Consider the following 20,889-nt stretch of genomic DNA (forward strand, 5'->3'; position numbering starts at 1 on the left):
CCAGGGATCTAAACCTTGTCATCACAATAAACAAAACATGCTGGAGGGATAGGTTCCTGACCCAGAGACTCCCCAGACTCTGGAATAGACTGCCCATACATGTCAAACAGAGCACCTCTTTGGCCCTCTTCAAAAGGAACCTTGATGATTGGATGGGAGAAAGGAAATTCACCCCAGGGATCACGTCAGTCGCTAGACAGGGGTCCAGGGAAGTAAATAGTGTGGGAAGAAATAGCCAGGGAATTGTTATGGCTAGGCTTGTATAGGCCCTAGGGCCGATAGCCTAGTACCAACCTATGAACCTATGAACAGAATTTTTAGTTGTTGCATGCTTATCATACAGTTTATATATCTCTTGTATACAAGCTTTCTCAAACGTTTCAATCACACTGTTGCTATTAGGTATATATGTACTGTTTTTTCTAAATACCTTGGGACCATTGACTGGTGCTAAATCATTCTCAAACTGGATTTTTAACATTAAATTGTGAGAAAATGATTTCAATTCAATGACATTTTCTGTCAGTCATCTTACTCGCAGGAATAAAAGTCATACCTTTGTTAAGCACACTAATTTCCTCTGCAGTCAAAGTCTGTTAGGATAAATTCCAAATTAGAGATAGTTCTGTCCTTGCCACATCCTTTTCAGGGTCAGGGTTTTGTTGTCTTCGATCGAGGCCTTCCATTTCTTCTGGCCACGACTGTGTGTTCTTTCCCAAAAATGTGGAGCACTGATAGGATACGATGTGTTAAGGAGGCTTTTGTCAGTATTTACATGCAGTAAGGTGTTAGCCGAACTTGACTGTCTAGCTCCATGCAAGGATTCTTTCCTCCTTGCTCCATTCTGCATACCTGTATAATGTGGTGCATTAGAACTCACAGAAACTGTTGGAGCATTAGATGCAGTGAGCAGCATCTGCTTGATGATATCACCAGTCGTACTTACCTCACCTGAAGTTTTTAAGGTGGAATTAACTTCTGCGTCCTCAGTTGGTGGGGATTCCATAGCACTCATTCTGCTCCTGGCATCTGAGCTGGTCTCCTTGGGCCATGCAAAAACACGGCCATTCGCAAAATCGTGCAAATCTCTTTCGATTTTCTTCCTCTTGTGGGATAGAAGTTGATTCTCATATGCATTAATGGTTCCAGTAATGTAGTCCATCTTAACATCTATGGATACTTGTCATATAATTCAGTCTGCAATTGAGTCACAGTTTGTTACAGTAGGTCCTCTTCAGGCTTAAAAAAGTCTATCAGGAGATGCATATAGTTGAATCTCATCTCCAAATTTAATTGTTGCCACCTAGTCAACAGTTCTTCGTAGGTAGTGCCATAGGTGGGCATATTGAGCACCCTTAACCCACGAGGGACAATATTCAAGTTAATACAGGCTTCAAAGTAAAATCTTTGTATCTGGAGACGTTTTAATTTACATGCATCATTCTCCAGTTTAAAACAATCTTTTCTAAGAGCTGCTGCATCATATTCATGCACTGTCTCTGTAGATGCAGTAGAATTAACAGGTACAAAGTCTAGTAGAGGATTTTCTTTACTTACAATACAAGAAAAATGTCCCTCTGTTTCAGCCTCTTGGAATTGTTCACTTCAGGCATATAATCCAGCTCAGGAATCAAGGTAGTACCTTCAGCCATGTCACTGCACCACAAACAAACACAAATAAGAATAGTCCAAAACCACTTAGTGGTGCAAGTAATGGGTCCTTCAGCAAAACGAAGTAGAAAATAAGCAAAAATAGAAGATGGCTCCAGACCACGGCACTTAAAACATAAACTCTTTAATAACAAAGTAATGGGTGAGCACTTTCACAGTAACAAGCTGCTTCATCAGACAACAAATGCACAAAATCATCCTCTATTTAAATCAAGTTCAACCAATAAGCAGCTCAATTCAATTAAACTCATGCAAACATTTTTTGCATGTTTTAAATTAGTAGCTGATTGTAATACCACTGATTTGGTATACTTAGCCTACTGTGTTGCATGCCAATCTTTTTATGTAGGTATGACTACACATAGGCTAAGAGTTCTTATCAGAGAACACATGTACAATATTTCCAAGCAAGTTGGAACTAATGCACTGGCGAAACATGTCACAGTGAACGGGAACGGACATGAATTTAAATGTATGATTATTGAGATTGTAGCTTTAGGACACAGAGAGAGAGACATTAGAAATGGTAGAAACCAAAGAGCTGGACTGGATTATTAGGATGTGTGCAAATATGGGTAAAGGGCTTAATGAAAAACTATCTATTAGACCTATACTTCTTAATAGACCTCTTCCTAGGTAATTTGTGCTGTTATTATTCTGTATACATTCTTATGCTATTATTTATTCATAGTTTTTATTTATTTATCTGCACAGTTTTATCTTTGTATTTTTATATGTTTATATGCACTTTATATATGTATTTATATGCACTCTATATAGATCTTGATATGAGAGCATAATGTTGCAGCACTTTAAGATTTTGCATGAGTTTAATTGAATTGAGCTGCTTATTCGCTGAACTTGATTTAAACAGAGGATGATTTTGTGCATTTGTTGTCTGATGAAGCAGCTTGTTGCTGCGAAAGCACTCACCCATTACTTTCTTATTAAAGAGTTTGTTTTTAAGTGCCGTGGTCTGGACCCTTCTTCTATTTTTCACTCTATCTTTTTGGACCATTATGGTTACGTATTTAACACATGCACCACTGACCTTGCATGCTTTAGGGTTGCCAAGAGGTATTTCTAAGGTGAATGATATCTGCAGGACTGCTAAAGTCAGGCACTGAGATGTGTACTGGGTGTAAATGCAGCCAAAATCTTTGAGGTACAGACATATGTACACACACTTGCCAGGAATGAGATTCAAACCCCTACTCATGTAGATATTGCTACTACATTATTCGGCATTTATTGCATACGCCACAGAGCTTGCATGTCAGAAAGCTGTGCAAAGCTATCTTTGAAGGTGAGTGACATCAGCAGCAGTGCTAAAGGAGGGGTAAGTGTTGTAAGTGTGAATGACGATAAAATCAAGTCTCTACAAGGATACACACCCTCTCTCTCACATTTACACAGTTGCCAGGATCAGGATTGGAAGTCCTACTGATCTAGTTTGCTATACTATAGTATTACATCATTATTGCAAGCACCACAGAGCTTATATGCTGGTGAGCTGTGCAAAGGTATGTTTGAAGGTGAGTGATATCAGCAGCAGTGCTAAAGGAGGAATAAGTGTGAATGACCACAAAATAAATCAGGTTTCTACAAGAATACACACCCTCTCTCACACAAACACTCACATATACACAGTTGCCAGGATCAGAATTGGAACTCTTACCTAACTAGTTTGCTACAATATAGTATTACAGAGTTATCACAAGTGCCACATAGCTTATACGTTGAAGAGCTGTGCAAAGGTATCTTTGAAGGTGAGTGACATCCGCAGGAGTGCTGAAGAAGGGGTAAGGGAAGTTTAGTGAGTGTGAATGGCCTCAGCCATATTCATCTAGAAGCACACACACACTCACACACAACTTTACATTTGACAGGACTGAGATTACAACTGCTACATGGATACCTATTTGTACTGCAGTGTTACACAGTTATCACAAGCACCACTGAGACTATAGGGCTGAGGGGTAATCAAAGGTATTACTACAGTGAATTACATTAGCACATCATGTGATATAGGCCAATGGGATGTGTAGTGGGTGGGACAGGCCTCATAATGGGATTCTCTCTGTTGCTGTCTGTCTTTCTCTTCCCCATGTCTCAGTGTGTGTATGTTTGACATATTATATTATGTTGGCCTTAGATATGTGTGAGTATTCCTATCCAATGTGTGTGTGTGTGATGTATCAATGGTGTACAATTTGGTGTGTGTGCACAGACAGCTGTGAATAACCAATATCTGTAGTCCACTGTGTTGTGAGAGACAGGCTTAATTTCTCTAAGTGTAGGAGCATGCCCAGTATGACCTTCTATATTGAGTGTGTGCATCCATTCCAGGGAGGGTTGGACTCCAGTTCAGGGTTTTGTGTGCTACAGCTACACCTAGCACCCTGTTTCTGCAGGATATCTGTAGCTAGGTTGACAATATGGAGACACAATGGGCTTAACATACGGGGGATACTGTAACTATTGCTGTTTGTGCTGCTTGTGTGACATGTTTGGTTGTAGCATAGATTTTCTGACATATGTACTGTTTTACACTGTGATGTGTCATGTCATCAACTACTGACAGTTATCATTTTTTGCTCACAGTTATTTACTGGGAAATACAAGATAAATGAAGCTGAGACCAATATTCTGAGGCATATAGACTACACATTCTGGCGCACACCTGCCATTGTGGAGGGGTAGCTACAGACAATAGACTGCTGGTTCTGTCTAAATGGTCCAGCACCTTGTTAGTATACTGGCTGGGGATGCCCTCCTTGTGCTTTTCTCAACTGCATGGAATGGCCATATCATGCTGGGTGAAAAATTTTATGGATGCTTACTTCTTGCTTGCTTGGTGCTGCTTGCTTGCTGTGATGGATCACGTCAGGGTCACCATTGAAAAATTATATAGAGCTTACTCTGCTTACTTGCTTGCTTACTGTGGGATTTGAAGTCTTCTTAAGACACACAGTCTGGCTGTGCTGTTTACTGCTGAATTAGAGACACATAGCTCTGCATGACTCCATCTGTAGTCTGTTTAAAGCACCAAGCCTTTCAAATTGCACACTGATAAAGAAATATATTTTGCAGCTATATCACAGTTACAGATAACTTATTTTATAACAAACCACACGTAGTCTGTCAGATTTGTAGCATATATTTACAAAATTTTCCTTCATTACAGATATGAATGATGACTTCTACAAAATACCTCTCTCTGTCCTTCTCTCACATAACTGAATTACTACAATAGCTATATACAGAGCTAGTCACACACATTTCCTCTTGGTATGTTTTTCTGGCCTTATGTGGGAAGTCACATAATGTCTGTTTTTAGACTTTTCTATTGTCCTTTTGTGATTTAAGCACTCTTGCTGATGTGAGGATGCCATTCTGAAAGGAAACATCTGTATAAGCTGTTCCTACTGGAAAAAACATCACGTATTGCTGAATTTATAAAAAGGATGTCTGTTAATAGATATTTGTTCTACAAACATGAGAAAATCATGTAATGCTTGTTTTCCAGTATTGCTTTGTTAGGCATTTTCTGATGCTGTGAAGAGAAGCCTATCTGTTATACATATAGTATGAATGCACATTGTAAACTCTATACATATATTCAAGCAAACGTTTTCTTTCAGCATATTTACAACAGAATTAATGTCAGCCTTATATTCATAATATCTAACAATTCCCTCTGTTTTTAAACATACTCAAAACATTCTATATAAAAAACACATTAAGAAACAAAACCTTTAGTCTTTTTTGATACAAGTCAAAATGCAATTTTACATAGTTAATACAATGAAAACATGTATTACTACCAAACCTGAATGTATTTAACAACTTTTCTTTTGCAGACCATTCTGTGAAAATATTTTATCAGTTATGAGCTGTGTCTGTTTTAATTTTACTTGATTAATTTATTCTTTTGCAATCACATAATTTAATTTATGACTTAGAATTGTTTCATTAACTCTTTGCAACTGTTGAATTAACTATAAGAGACAATAACTATGTGCTACTGCAAGCATTTATACACTGCTGAAAATATACAGTTTTAATGTCATTTTAACCATCACATTGTGTTCATGTCTCTGAACTGCTCAATAACATCTTGGTAAAATACTGAACTGGCTTAGATAATAAATATTTGAAAGCAATTATTTTACTGGGGTAAAACCAGTGATATCACAACTTGACAAATTACTTTTGAACTTATTACAATGTATCCTGATTAGTATGTATTTACATAGACTGTTTGCTATTTATGCATTTTAATCTAGTAGGTACCCTGGACCCATTGTTTTTTTTAAATATGTTTTTTTCACACATATTTATTACTAGACATTAATTTCATTTGTACTGAATTTTTCTGCATTTGTACATACAAAGACTATCATTTGTACTGAAATTTTTTACATTTGTACATACAAAGACTGTAAAGTACATTTAGTCTAATCTTACAAATTTAATAACATTAATATTGAGCAAAATCTTGGAAAATGTTTATGTCTCTTTAGAAATATCTAGTGGAACTGGCACCAAATGCATATGTCATGTTATTTTAAACTACATACTCAGCAATTAAAAATATTCATGCTTTTTTATACCAACATTGTTTTGTCAAAAACATATTGAAATAGTGACCATTCTTGCTATTAGAAACATTTATGCATTTTGCATATCTTTATTCTCTCTTGTATAGCTTTAATAAAGCAATTTTAAATCATCTCTTGTTTTTTAAACCATCTCTTGTATAGCTTTACAATTTAACAGGTTGTAAATACAATTTAATTCTAAACAATACAATAATAACCATTATGATAGCTATTAACAACTTGTAAAATATATTATCCTGTCAAGTTTAATCCAGTTTACCAGTATTTTTAATACACTAATACCTGTTTTTCCCCCCATAAAAGAGTATTGTCAAAAAGGAATGAGCTATTTCTTCCTGTAGCTTTATTTTAGACCCTTGTTGTTTATTTTTTCTATAGCTTTATTTCAGACCCTTGTTGTTTATTTTTTCTGTAGCTTTATTTCAGACCCTTGTGCAGTATTGCTTATACAGTCAGTGTAAAACTGAGAAAGTGCCCCTCCCCCTGTAGTACTTCAGCACTGTTTACCTGCCCTATGCTGTGAGAATAGAATGTATGTCAGCCCAACACTTTGGTTATACATTTATTTTATTAGGTTACTAAATAAAGCTTTCACTGTATATTACCTCTAGTAGGTATTTACACCCTCCTGCACAATTGATTTGAACTGTATATATACTATAGCCCATTTGCTGGCTGTACTTGATGCAACTGAGGTTTTTTTGTCCTTTTAACATTTTCTTGCAAACAGATTATCAGTGACATCTATGCACAATTGTGGCATTTTATGACAATTACTAAATAGTGTTGCCTGTAAACATTTTAACAATTATGTTTTAATAACAATGATGCTTTAGAAAAACTCAAGCTTCTTGCCTGGCAATCAGTCTTGTTGTTTATCTTATCTTTTCAACATTTCCTGTAACTATTCATTCAGTCTAGGAAGGTCTGAGCTCACATTTCATACTCTATAAACTATAATTAATTCTTTTGCCATTTTTCCTTTAATGTGATTGTGATTTGCATAACTATGCATTTATACAACATAAATAGACATTATTTTACAATTACCTTACATGGATTTCAGTATTTTTTATTTATTTATCTATTGAACTGCACTGCCATTAATTTTACAAAAACTGTTTGACTAATACCATCTGTGATTTTATTTATTTTTAAAATTCAGAACTTTAACTGTTTGGTGTTACTATACAATTATAACATATGTTTATTTATATTTGCTGTTGTCTGCCTTTTGCTTTTGTGCATTGTAAACAAATGTACTCTAGATGAAAAGAACACACATGCATGTCTGTCTTGTATATGTATATCTTTATACAAGCATGTCATGTCCCTACCATCCTAGCATGCATGCTTAACCATTTTCAAAACATAAACATATTATAAAATATACTTCTTTTGCACAGATTAACTGTGTATGCAGGAAATTCTCAGTCTTTGTCAGTTGAGCTAATTTATTTCCTTTATCCTGCAACTGCTGTTGAATTTCCTGTGATGTTGCATGGTCTTTCTGACATTCTTTAGTAAGCTGTTCTGCTGAATTTGAAACTCCTATGCACTTTTGAAAAGATGTGTGTATAACTTGTCTAAGCTTCCCGAACTCATTGTGTCTGTCTTTTAGAAGTTTATTACATTTCTTTGTAACAAAATGTACTAGAGTTTCTATCAGTAACTGATTTGACTGTTGTTGCAACTCTGAAATAAACCTTTTACATCTGGTGACAGAACATAACTGTCTAACATTTGAACATAATGTCAACATATTAACTTTTCTTGGTTCTTTACCTTTACAATTTTTGTCTGTACAGTCTAACCTTTGGATAATGTCATGCACTGTATTTTTATGACATTGTACACACAATAAACATTTTTATACCACACATGATTTTATTTCAGATACCAGTCAAATATTATAATCCATTTGTATAATGCCTTACTATCAAATTGCAATCCATTTGCATAATGCCTTAATATTAACTTGCCCTAATAAAGTTTTACATTTGCTAATATGCTGTATATACATTTATTCTGTTATTATTATTACCTCTATGGCATTCATACTGTATGTAACACAGAATAATTTTCTTACCAGTCAACAGACAGGCAGATGGCCAAACTGCTTTACTGTAGATGGTTGAAAAGTTTCTGTAGTCACTTGTGAAGTTGGTACAGCAAAACTGGCAGATTCAGTCTTACAACTTCATCTTGTACCTTTTCTGGAGAATTTATGGAACTGCTCCACCTTCCTGCAATGCAGTCTCACCGGATTTAGACGTCTATTAAACTGTATTGCTACAAACTGTTGAAAACTGTAGAAATCTGAAGTACTTCACATAAACGTTACTGTGCTTTTACAGGAGTGACATTACCCATTCACTCCCCCTGTTTTTGGATACAGGCTAGGAACGTTGTCAAAGGATCACCATTGAAAAATTTTATGGATGCTTACTTCTTGCTTGCTTGGTGCTGCTTGCTTGCTGTGATGGATCACGTCAGGGTCACCATTGAAAAATTATATAGAGCTTACTCTGCTTACTTGCTTGCTTACTGTGGGATTTGAAGTCTTCTTAAGACACACAGTCTGGCTGTGCTGTTTACTGCTGAATTAGAGACACATAGCTCTGCATGACTCCATCTGTAGTCTGTTTAAAGCACCAAGCCTTTCAAATTGCACACTGATAAAGAAATATATTTTGCAGCTATATCACAGTTACAGATAACTTATTTTATAACAAACCACACGTAGTCTGTCAGATTTGTAGCATATATTTACAAAGTTTTCCTTCATTACAGATATGAATGATGACTTCTACAAAATACCTCTCTCTGTCCTTCTCTCACATAACTGAATTACTACAATAGCTATATACAGAGCTATTCACGCACACATTTCCTCTTGGTATATTTTTCTGGCCTTATGTGGGAAGTCACATAATGTCTGTTTTTAGACTTTTCTATTGTCCTTTTGTGATTTAAGCACTCTTGCTGATGTGAGGATGCCATTCTGAAAGGAAACATCTGTATAAGCTGTTCCTACTGGAAAAACATCATGTATTGCTGAATTTATAAAAAAGGATGTCTGTTAATAGATATTTGTTCTACAAACATGAGAAAATCATGTAATGCTTGTTTTCCAGTATTGCTTTGTTAGGCATTTTCTGATGCTGTGAAGAGAAGCCTATCTGTTATACATATAGTATGAATGCACATTGTAAACTCTATACATATATTCAAGCAAACTTTTTCTTTCAGCATATTTACAACAGAATTAATGTCAGCCTTATATTCATAATATCTAACACTGGGGCCATACCTCTCAGCTGTACAGATACACCCAGGTTTTCCAGACACATATATCTGGCCAGTTAACCTTCACATTGTGGTTTACAAGCAGCTTTGTGGCTATTCATTTATGGGCTTGCAGTCAGGAGTAGTATGTGTGGACATTAGAGTTTCAGACTTCACACGCTCCATAACAAACATGGTTCTACACCCCCCCCCTTTGTTATTCTCTCCTCCACCTAATATTATGTAAGCAATATCTCAGAGGTATCCCTATAGTTGGACCTTTATCCCAGTAGTATTTATGGCCTGATCCACAGTCCTTGCAGTAGGACAATGGGAGGCATGCTACTGGCATTTATCAACATGGCCTTGCATTTGTTTTCTGTTTACTGTGTTAGGTTGTTAGTTGGGACCCCCTGACATTCCATACATTGGCACTATTCGTGAGGCATGGGCCTTTGCCAGAGGACTGCAGGTCATTTGAGAGTGCTGCAGGCCATCTGTTACTGCATTTCTACATGAGATTCTGTGTGTGTGTGGGGGGGGGTGCACACCTGCAGACTTTGACATTTGAAATGACTGTACTGGTATTTTGGTTACTCTGTTGGCTTCCATTTCATATTGTATTGTGACCTATCATGCAGACCGGAGGAATATCAGTAGAGTACACATTAGATCTTAATGGCATATATTTCAGTTTCCGACTTCTTATCCTTCAGAACTAGAATGCAACTGCCAGACCTGTTGTAGTATGTCTCTGTAGGTCTGGTGGGGGGCTGTTCACCATTGCCATCATTTGGGGACCTTAGCACGGCCTTTCTTCATGGTCATCTACACCTGTCCTGCTGGATGAGGCTGATGGTGGGTATGTGACCCTCACAGACATCCATGTGTGTGACCTATTGACACCCATGGTTCTTTTGGCCATCACATGTACTGCGGTGGGGGTTGTCACCTTGTGCAGTGCTGCCTAATATGTTTACACCAGTATTTGTTATGAATTTTCTGCTGTCCCATATAGCTGTCTGCTGCTATCCCATTCATCCACCCAATTCTCTTGCATGCTTGCATCCATATCATACATACAAGTATGAGAACATACTACTCCATTCAGTAATTGATAGGAAGGGTGACTTATCTTATTGCTGGCCAGTATTGAGGAAAGTGCTGGAGGCTGACTATGTTGGATGCACATAGTACACTCCCCATACATGGTAAAGCTCAGGTAGTCTCATGTTTGGCATCCCTTTTACTGTATGTGAGATTCAGAGAGAGGTATCAGTCCTTGGGTCCCTACAGTGTCAGTGTGTGCGTGTGCTGTGCATTGCCTCTTTGCCAAGGCCTGGGCATACTGTGCACGTCTCCTTCTGCCTACAGGGGTAGACACAAGATGTTCCTCCTCTGAGTCTCTCTGTGCCTGTGCTGGCCTTGGCAGTGGTGGGGGGCTGTGTAGCCCTGCCCCATGCTGTCCTGTTGCAGTTGTTTCCACAGGATCATATTGTGTAGCATAGCACACGCTATGAATATTTGTGTATATATAGCTGGAGAGTACTGCAAGACTCCACTAGATATGTCAAGGCAGTGGAACCGTGACTTGACCATCCCAAACACATGCTCTACAATGATCCTGGTTTGTGCATGTGCCTCATTATGGTGTTCTTGCTCAGGTGTGTGTGCATTTCTGATGGGTGTCATCAGCCATGGCTCCAGTGCATACCCAGCATCCTTCACTAGATGGCCATATGGGATGTCCCCCCTGGCAAATGCCTGCTACAGCTGTGAGCAATGTCAGATGTGAGAGTCATGATAGCTTCCAAGGCTGCCAGCACACACATTCATGATAATGCTCTGGGCATTGCACATGACCTGGCAGTTGATGGAGGGGAAGCCCTTGTGGTTTATGAAGACCTTGCCCCGCTCAGTAGGTGGTGCTTTGATGTGGATGTGCATGCAGTCTATAGCACCAACTACCTCAGGGTATTTTGCTATATTATGGAAGAGATGTATACATCTAGTCAGTGCCTGACAGACAGTGGAGAAATATATGTGCTCATTGGCATGTTGTGTCATGGCATCCAGGAACTGGAGTACCCTGGATGCTGATGTCTGTGAGACTCCCATGATATCCCCAGTTGGTCTTTGGAAGGTACCTGTGGCTAGTATTCTTAAACCTAGACATACCTTGGAATGCACTAGGTTGGGTTCCCCTCTATTAGTTCTGTGTGTAAGGCGTGGCCGGCACAGCTCAATAATTTGCTGTAGAATGTCCCTGTCCACCCTACAATGCTCTACTATCTCCAGCTCATGGAGGCCCTGGTAGGTTACCCTGGGTCTGTACACTTTTCTCTTTCTCCTCACTGTGGGTCGGTTGTCAGCATTCTCCTACTCACCACACTCAGTCTCTAACACATACTGATGGAGTAAAGCAGCAGCAGCCTCTAACATTTTTAGTTAGTTTTGAAAGTTAAAAATCCCCCATCTGTGTACACCGGTGGTGTAGAGTTTGTGGAAAAAAACAGTCTGTAGGGTGTTTGCATAGTTTATATTAGTGTTCTGGGCTGCTGCATGCGTGATTGGCTGATTCTGATTCTGATACATTCCACCTGCCAGATATGCTAGTTCTCCTTGATTGCCTTCCTACTGCTTTCACCTTTCCAGTTCCTCCCTATTTAAGCCTGAGGTGTGCCGTGCACCCCCAGTGTGCAAATGTAAACAATGCTGCCATTTTTTTTTTTTTTTTCTTTTGTTAGTTTTTTTTTTTTTGTTTGTTTGTGTGCAGCACGCACACCCGTTTAGGCTATATACACAATGCTCAGGCACATCTGATACACCCCCTTCCTTAGCTGTGCTTAGCGAAGGGCAAACACAGGCCACAGAGCTCCAATGAGCTCATAACAAGCATGACATACCCCCTTATGAAGTCATTCAACTCTTACACTTGCACTGTTGTATTGCTGCACCTACACGGTTAGGTACAAGCTGACACTTTGAAGAAATCAGTGATTCAGTAAACCTCCCCTCATTTGCATACCCCAGTGTGTAGGCCGTTAGTTACTGCACTTAAATGGACCCTTTTCCCTTGACAACCAGTGCTCCCTGGTATTGTTTACATTCTGCATGCCATTGACTATAATGGCAAAATGCAGAATTAACTTAAAATTGATTTTTCTCTTTTATTTTTTCGCCATGATCTCATTTGCGCACCGCTGCCATAAGCTTAAATGGCCGAGATTAAAATATGAAATATAAAGAAGCTTTTTTTTATGAAACAGATTAAATTTAACCATAGGTGCACAGGTTTGCCCATTGCTTAGCTACGTTTAATGCAGCTTAAATGGCACAAGAGGATAGAAAGCAAGATATATGCAAATGAAGCAGTACTGCAATAGTGTAGTGGGCACAGCATTTGCCTTACAAGCAGTCATTCCCAGTTCGAGTTCCACTCCAGTACATTCCATTTTCCATGTCAAATCAGTTTATGACCAATATTTTTTGTTGCATAACCTACTAAATAACATATATTTGTGAACTGGAGTACTGCATTAAATACCGATGTGAGGTGTCATTGTCATAATGTAAAATCCACAGATAATCACAAGTGCTCCATACAGTATATGTACACAGGAATCAGAGATAAAAAATGGAAGGTAAAATGTGCAATGAATGATAAATCCATAGAGTTTCCAAATCTACCACCTTCCCAAGAACCATTTGACATTACTATCTAAATTAGTGCGGTGGTAAGTGGAAGTAAGCAAGAGTAAGCATACTTAAACAGTAGTAAGCGGGTTTAAGCCTGTTTGTGCAGGGGGTAAGCAATGCACACACAGGTTAAGCAATATTGAAGCTAACTCTATGTAAGCATATTTAACCGGAGGTTAGCATTAGTTACCTTCATGCAAACCCGCGCAAACCCGTTTACAATTGCTTAAAAGTGCCTTAATCACTCTGTATGCAATAGCCGCTGTTCTGGCCAGAAACAAAATAAACAGCCCTTGCAGGTCTTGAACCCAAGACCCTGTACATTATAGTCACAGCAGTTAACCAAGAAGCCATCACAGCAATACAAAAGACTGAGGTATCACCAAACAGGTCCTCACTATAGGAATATTAAACTTAACATGTGAAAGGAATGTATATACAGTTTTATGTTGTATAACCTACTACATAACATAAATATGTGAACTGGGGTACTGCATTAAGTCCAGATGTGAGGTGTCTTTGTGATAAAGTGTGGAAATCCCCTAATAAATGCAAGGACCCCATACAGTGTACATACACATGAATCATGGATACCAAACACATATATAACATGTAATGAATAATAAATCATTGCCAAACAGCAAATAGTATGCACATTAAAATTTAAGCTACACTAAGCTTTGCACAGCCCTGCTTACTAGGTGTAAGCAATATGTAGGCCAGGTAAATCAGTGTGCTCATTGGTATACCCCTTTAAGCAATGCCAACCTTAGGTAAGCAGGTTTGCCCATAGCTTAGCATTTTCAAAACCATCCAATCACGGCAAAGTGTGGGAAATCGGCCTTATTTAATCCCCGCAGGTGGGAATATATCTCATAACTGGTTGCAGATTCCTCTTTCAGGCACTATGACTGGTATTGGAGAGGGTGTGCACTTCCAGGTGCAGCACTGGGGCATCCAGGAGTCCAGAGTCATGGCAGGACTCCTTGTGTAAGACCATGGCCAGAGACTGCTGCACGGCCAGTACCAGGGTTCCCAATACAAAGTGGAAGCCTGGGACCATCTCGTGCATAACCTCACCAGTGCCACTGGCATACCTCAAACTGGTGAGCAGGTTAGGCATCACTACGCTAACCTGAAGCGAAGAAAGGGGGATCTCTTTGATCAGTGGATCCAAGAGGCTAGGAGGACAGGGGATGTCCCAGCCATGTGTAAGTATCAGTCCACTACCTGTTTAATAATTGCCAGCTCATGTATATTATGGATAGGTATGGCTAAATATTCCTCTTATGTCTTTCACAGTGGCAGATGAGAGGGCTGCGAACCAGGAAACCCATGCCTGTAGATTGCAGCGGTTGCAACGCAAGGCAGGTTAGAAATACTCTTGCATGTACTGTCATAAGAAATAAATCTAAAAGTAGTAGTAAATTAATTGCCTGTATAAAACCTGTATTGTTTAAAGCATGTAATGCATACACCAGAGAATATGGCAGGAAGAGTCTCATATAGGTTGTATGTAAATAAAAGCATAATAGCTTGACAATAAAGGTCTAACTGCTGAACTGCGTGTGTTTACTCTGGTATCATATGGTAATGTAGAGTTGCAATCTGTTAATAGTAGTGTTGTATTAAGCACTGTTACCCACACTGTGCTACATAAATAAAACATGTAGGAATGTCTGTATATGACTGTTGTAATCCCAAGAGGTCATATAGTACAACTGAGAGAGACTTAGACAGAAAACAGTGAAAATACAGGCAACATAATCCAAATAGCACACCCAACTGAGACGTGAACTGTTGTATTTTTAGCATGCACAGCTATGGTTCAAATCCTGGGAGTGGTAGTAGACTGTATGCAGCATCATACCCCAAAGCTCTACAGATATGTCCAGTAAATTGGCCCATATCTGCTGCCTGCCACCCTTTCCCCCTGGCAAATCAGTGGGATGATCCCAGACGTTTAGGCAGCAAATAAGAAATACAACTGATTGTCAGACATCAATAGGAACAAACCTGTCACCCTAGCAACTCCCCAAAATGTTATCAGAGTAATAAGCCAAGTATGTCCCATCTCCACCCCCATGTTGTCAAGCTGTGACCAGAGTGTGTACAGTAACAGAGTGAGATGTATGTACATAATAGTAATGTGGAATCTGGTAATATGTGTGGCAACATTCAGGTAGTGCTAACAAACATTGCCCCCACAGGTATGTCAGATATGAAAACTGTGCCTAAAAATAAAAGATTGATATCCTCTACTGGTACTGTTTACTCTGGTATTGTATGGCATTGTTAGTGTTGCAGTTGAATACTAAGGTATTACTCATCACTGTCACCCACACTGTGCTACATAATAAAACTGTCTAGGAAATCCTGTATAAGAGTGTTGTAATTACAAGGTCATATTGTAAAACCACAGGTGATACACAGCAATATCTACATAGCATGTTCAACTGTGATGGATACTGTTTTATTTTCAGCAGATACAGCCATGGTTGGAATCCTGAGAGTGGTAGTAAGCTATATGCAGAATCATACCCCACAAGTGTACAGAATTGTCCAGAATGTCCAGTTAACTGGCCCATATCATCCGGCTTTTACTCTGTCCCCCTGGCATATCAGTGTGCTATTCTCTGACATGTAGGCAGCATTTCATGTCATATAACTGACTGTCAGGCCTATACATATTTGGAAAATGCCAGTGAAAACAAACCTGTCATTGTAATAATTCACCAAAGGTTTAACAGAGCCATAGTCAAAATATGTCCCGGTTCACCTGCATGTGGTCAAGGCATGCCCAGAGTGTGTGCAATAAGAGATGGGCAGGTATTTGCATAACATCAACCTGGCATCTGGGAATATGGGTAGAAACAGTTAGGTAGTGTTAACAAACAATACCTCCACAGGTATACCAGGTAAGAGGTGTATACTGCAGGTAAAACTCAGTTCATGTATATAGTTGTCTACATCCATACCACTGTCCAAACTATGGCGATAGGGTAGTGTACTAATACCTGTAAGGTACAAATCACAGCACTGACTAGAAAAGTAATGAGAACTACAGGAATATACTAGTTAACTGACATTTTTCTGACATCTTTCTCCCCCCCACCATATCTGCAACAATAAACTAAATACACAACTCAATTGGTATGTGCTGCACTAAATCTTCTGTTAGGACATATGTCCTATTGTTTGATAACTATTTAAATTTGTTTCTATGCATGTGCCATGTTGAAATACTCCCACATTGGTGGCATGCTGCTATCAATGTACCTGCATACTGCTGTAATGGCCACTGTGGTTCCATATATGCATGTGTTCTGTTTGCTATGCAACTGTTCCATATCTGGTGTTTTGGGTTAATGGGAATATCTATGTATGCTGTTATACCTAATCCTGGAATGTGTTGACTATTACTAACCCACATATGTTGTAAAATTGAAACACCACAGCACGTTTGGGAAGGGCGGTCCCAGTGGAGCCACCTGCCCACCTCATCTGTCTGTGGCAAAGGGCACCAGCACATCTGGGGCCCACACCTGGACCTCCTTGTCCATTGGTCCTGCACCACCTTTGGGTGGAGCAGGCACGGACAGGACACTGTCACACGTCGCCAGGTCCGGGGCATGGTGCATAGTGAGCTCTGCAGGGAGTTCGGAGATCTGCTACATCAGCTTGAGGGCCGCATGTCACAACTAGAGGGTCAGCCTGGCCCTCCTACTCAGCCCCAGCACAGCCACCTTCAGGGCTGTGTAGGTGCAGTGGTGACTGCCCATGGGTGGGGACCTCAGTCCCACTGTTTCCAATAGGGGGCTCATGGGCATCCGATTTACAAACACCCCTCCCCATCAAGGTGTTTACCCCCCCACCTGTGTCATATGCCACTCCTGTATGCATCTTGTCTGTCTTGTCTGTTAACCTACCCAACAGACCTCCCCAAATATACTTACCATCCCTCCCCAACATCCCACTATCACCTGAAAAAAAAGGGTAATATGTTCACAAAAAAAAAAATCTCAACCCATACATAGCTGTCCATTTCACACATGTGTCCACTGGACACATGTAATCTGGTCTAAATGGCTTCATAACATATTATTGTTGTCCTCGCCCGTCTCTCAGGGGTTTGAGTGTCCAAATCTGTCTCCAAATTCAGTGTATATGCACAGTTGGTGCTGTAGAAGAAACGGGCAGCTATGGACCTTCCCTATACCAGTTCTGCACATCCCTAGCTATTTTCCCTACTGTCTTTCCCTCTTTGTGCCCCTTTTTCAGCACTTTCCCGTCAACCTTTTTTAATTTCTTTTAAAGAAATTAGCGTGGGGGTAAGCAGGAGTAAGCACTTTTAAGCAGCAGTAAGTGGGTTTAAGCCTGTTTGCATGGGGGTAAGCAATGCCTACACAGGTTAAGCAATTTAGAAGTTGAGTATAAAAAACTGTATCAAGATGTTCGCATTGCTTACCGTCGTGCAAACTCACACAAACCCGCTTACAACTGCTTAAAAGTGCCTTAATCACTCTGTATCCAACGGCCCTTATTCTGCCCAGCAACAAAATAAACAGCCTCTGCAAGGCTTGAAACCAGAACCCTATCTATCCATATATATATATATATATATATATATATATATATATATATATATATATATATATATATATATAAAAACCATGATGTTTTCACAAACATATCATCCACCACAGTCATTCAACAGTACAGGAAATGTATTTAAACATGTAGATTTGTGTGTGTGTGTGTGTGTGTGTGTGTGTGTGTGTGTGTGTGTGTGTGTGTGTGTGTATATCATCTTCGGCTTTTCCTGTTAGGGGTCGCCACAGCGGATCATCTCTTTCCATTTCTTCTTATCCTCTGCATCTTGCTCTGTCACACCAACCGCCTGCATGTCCTCTCTCACCACGTCCATAAACCTTATCTTAGGCCTTCCTCTTTTCCTCTTACCTGGAAGCTCTATCCTTAGCATCTTTTTCCCAATATACCCATCATCCCTCCTCAGCACGTCCAAACCAACGCAATCTTGTCTCTCTTGCTTTGTCTCCAAACTGTCCAACATGAGCTGACCCTCTAATATACTGATTCCTAATCCTATCCATCCTAGTCACACCGAGTGCAAATCTTAACATCTTTAACTCTGCCACATCCAGCTCTAACTCCTGCCTTTTTCTCAATGCCACTGTCTCCAACCCATATAACATAGCTGGTCTCACTACCCTCTTGTAGACCTTCCCTTTCACTCTTACTGGTACCCATCTGTCACAAATCACTCCTGACACTCTTCTCCACCCACTCCACCCTGCCTGTACTCTCTTCTTCACCTCTCTTCCACATTCACCATTACTCTGAACTGTTGATCCCAAGTACTTAAACTTGTCCACCTTTACCAACTCTACTCCCTGCATCCTCACCATTCCTCTACCCTCCCTCTCATTTACACACATATATTCTGTCTTAGCCCTGCTGACCTTCATTCCTCTGCTCTCTAGAGCATATCTCCACCTCTCCAGAGTCTCCTCAACCTGATTTCTACTCTCACTATGGATCACAATGTCATCTGCAAACATCATAGTCCACGGGCCCTCCTGTCTGATCTCATCTGTCAACCTGTCCATCACCACTGCAAATAAGAAAGGACTAAGAGCTGATCCTTGATGTAATCCCACCTCCACCTTAAATGGATCAGTCACTCCCACTGCAGTCCTCACCACTGTCACACTACCCTCGTACATACCCTGTACCACTCTTACATACTTCTCTGCCACTCCTGACTTCCTCATACAATACCACAACTCTTCTCAAGGCACCCTGTCATATGCTTTCTCCAAGTCTACAAAGACACAATGCAACTCCTTCTGACCTTCTCTGTATTTCTCCAATAACACTCTCAGAGCAAACATTGCATCTGTAGTGCTCTTTCCTGGCATGAAACCATACTGCTGATCACTAATCATCACCTCCCTTCTTAACCTAGCTTCTACTACTCTTTCCCAAAACTTCAAGCTGTGACTGATCAATTTTATCCCTCTGTAGTTACTGCAACTCTGCACATCACCCTTATTCTTAAAGATAGGCAACAAAACACTTTTTCTCCACTCCTCAGGCATCCTCTGACTTTCCAAAATTTCATTAAACAATATAGTTACAAATTCCACTGCCATTTCTCCTAAGCACCTCCATGCTTCCATTGCGATGTCATCTGGGCCAACAGCCTTTCCATTCTTCATCCTCTTCATAGCTGTCCTTACTTCCTCCTTGCTAATCTGTTTCACTTCCTGATTCACTATCCCCACATCATCCAACCTTCTCTCTCTCTCATTCTCTTCATTCATCAGCCTCTCAAAATACTCTTTCCATCTACTCAACACATTCTCCTCTCTTGTGAGTACCTTTCCCTCACTATCCTTTATCACCCTTACTTGCTGCACATCTTTCCCAGCTCTGTCCTTCTGTCTAGCCAATCGGTACAGGTCCTTTTTTCCCTCTTTAGTGTCCAAACTCTCATACAACTCTCCATACGCCTTATCCTTAGCTTTCGCCACCTCTCTCTTTGCCATGTGCCTCATCTCCTTAGACTCGTGTCTACTTTCTTCATCTCTTTGACAATCCCACTTCTTCTTCACCAGCCTCTTCCTCTGCATACTTTGCTGTACTTCCTCATTCCACCACCAGGTCTCCTTGTCCTCCTTCCTCTGTCCAGATGTCACACCAAACACCTTTCTAGCAGTCTCCCTTACTAGTTCTGCTGTAGTTACCCAGCTATTCGGTAACTCTCCACTGCCTCCCAGTGCCTGTCTTAACTCTTCCCTAAACTCCACTTCACAATCACCCTTTTTTAACTTCCACCATTTAATCCTTGGCACTGCTTTCACACTCCTCCTCCTCTTCTTGATCACCAACGTCATCCTACAGACCACCATTCTATGCTGCTTAACTACACTTTCCCCTGCCACCACTTTACAGTCTCCAATCTCCTTCAGACTAGCCCTCCTACATAGGATATAATCCACCTGTGTGCATCTTCCTCCACTCTTGTACATCACCCTATGCTCCTCCCTCTTCTTAAAATATGTATTCACCACAGCCATGTCCATCCTTTTCACAAAATCCACAATCATCTGACCTTCTGCATTCCTCTCCTTAACACCATACCTACCCATCACTTCCTCATCCCCTCTGTTCACTTCACCAACATGCCAATTAAAGTCCGCTCCAATCACTAGTCTCTCACCCTTGGGTGCACTCACCACAACTTCATCCAACTCACTCCAAAATTTCTCTTTCTCATCCATCGCACACCCAACTCGTGGAGCATATGCACTAACAACATTCATCATTACACCATCAATTTTGAGCTTCATAAACATCACTCTGTCAGACACTCTCTTCACATCTAAAACACTCTTGGCATATTGTTCCTTTAGTATAAACCCTACCCCATTTCTCCTGCCATCCACACCATGATAGAAGAATTTGAACCCGTTTCCTAAACACCTAGCCTTACTTCCCTTCCATCTGGTCTCTTGCACGCACAATATATCAACCTTCTTTCTCTCCATCATATCAGCTAGCTCTCTTCCTATACCAGTCA

This window comes from Protopterus annectens, chromosome 10.part0 (genome assembly GCF_019279795.1).
Source record: "Protopterus annectens isolate FY-2018-M chromosome 10.part0, PAN1.0, whole genome shotgun sequence".
Taxonomy (NCBI): domain Eukaryota; kingdom Metazoa; phylum Chordata; order Ceratodontiformes; family Protopteridae; genus Protopterus; species Protopterus annectens.